A 1,688-nucleotide genomic window follows, 5' to 3' on the forward strand; every position below is an offset into this window, starting at 1 on the left:
CTCAGAACAGCCCAGCTCAGTCCACCTAAGCTCACCCAGCTCAGCCCAGTCCAGCTCAGCTCAGCTCAGCTCAGCTCAGCCCAGCCCAGCCCAGCCCAGCCCAGCTCAGCCCAGTCTAGCTCAGCCCAACCCAGCTCAGCACAGTCCAGGTCAGTCTAGCTTAGCCCAGCCCGGCCCAGTCCAGCTTAGCTCAGCTCAGACCGACTCAGCCCAGCTTAGCTCAGCTTAGCCCAGCCCAGCCCAGCCCAGCTCAGCCCAGCCCAGCCTCACCGGGTCCAGTTCAACCCAGCCCAAGCTTAGCTCACCCCAGCCCAGCTTAGCCTAGCCCAGCTGAATCCGGCTCAGCCCAGGTCAACCCAACCCAGCTCAGCTCAGTCTAGCTCAGCCCAGCCCAGCTCAGCGCAGTGTAGCTCAGCTTAGCCTAGCTCAGCTCAGGTCAGCCCAGTCCAGCTCAGTCCACCTAAGCTCACCCAGCCCAGCCCAGCCCAGCCCAGCTCAGCCCAGCCCAGCTTAGCCTAGCCCAGCTGAACCCAGCTCAACCCAGGTCAACCCAAACCAACCCAGCTCTGCTAAGTCTAGCTCAGCCCAGCCCAGCTCAGCCCAGTTCAGTCCAATCCAGCCCAGTTCAGCTCAGCCCAACCCAGCTCAGTCCAGCCCAGCCCAACTTAGCCTAGCCCAGCTGAACCCAGCTCAGCCCAGGTCAACCCAACCCAGTTCAGCTCAGCCTGGGTCAACTCAACCCAGCCCAGCTCAGCCCAGTCTAGCTCAGCCCAGCCCAGCTCAGCACAGTCCAGGTCAGTCTAGCTCAGCTCAGCCTAGCCCAGCCCAGCCCAGCCTAGCTCAGTCCAGCCTAGTCCAGCCCAGTCCAGCCCAGTCCAGCCCAGCCCAGCCCAGCCCAGCGCAGCCCCGCTGGGTCCAGCTCAACTCAGCTCAGCTCAGCCCAGCCAAACCCAGCCCAGCCCAACTCAGCCTACCCCAGCACAGCCCAGCCCAGCTCAGCTCAGCCCAGCCCAGCTTAGCGTAGCTGAACTGAACCCAGCTCAACCCAACCCAACCCAGCTCAGTCCAGCCCAGTTTGGCCCAGTGTAGCTCAGCTTAGCCTAGCTCAGCCCAGCCCAGCTCAGCCCAGCTCAGCCCAGCCCAGCCCAGCCCAGCTCAGCCCCAGCCCAGCCTAGCTCACCCCAGCCTGGTTCAGCTCAGCTCAGCTCAGCCCATCCCAGTCCAGCTCAGCTCAGCCCAGCCCAGCTCAACCCAGCCCAGCTCAGCCCAGCTCAACCCAGCTCAGCTCAGCCTAGCCCAGCCTAGCTTAGCCCAGCCTAGCTCACCCCAGCCTGGCTCAGCCCAGCCCAGCCTAGCTCAGCCCAGCCTAGCTCACCCCAGCCTGGCTCAGCCCAGCCCATCCCAGTCCAGCTCAGCTCAGCCCAGCCCAGCCCAGCTCAGCCCAGCCCAGCTCAGCTCAGCCCAGCTCAGCCCAGCCTAGCTCAACCCAGCTCAGCTCAGCCCAGCCCAGCCTGGTCCAGTTCAGCCTAGCTCAGCTCAGCCCAGCTCAGCTCAACTCAGCTCAGCTCAACTCAGCCCAGCTCAGCCCATTGCAGTCCAGCTCAGCTCAGCCTAGCTCAGCCCAGCCCAGCTCAACTCAGCTCAGCTCAGCTCAACTCAGCCCAGCTCAGCCCAGCTTAGTCCACCTA

The sequence above is a fragment of the Mandrillus leucophaeus genome, unplaced genomic scaffold (assembly GCF_000951045.1).
Source record: "Mandrillus leucophaeus isolate KB7577 unplaced genomic scaffold, Mleu.le_1.0 Scaffold244, whole genome shotgun sequence".
NCBI lineage: Eukaryota > Metazoa > Chordata > Mammalia > Primates > Cercopithecidae > Mandrillus > Mandrillus leucophaeus.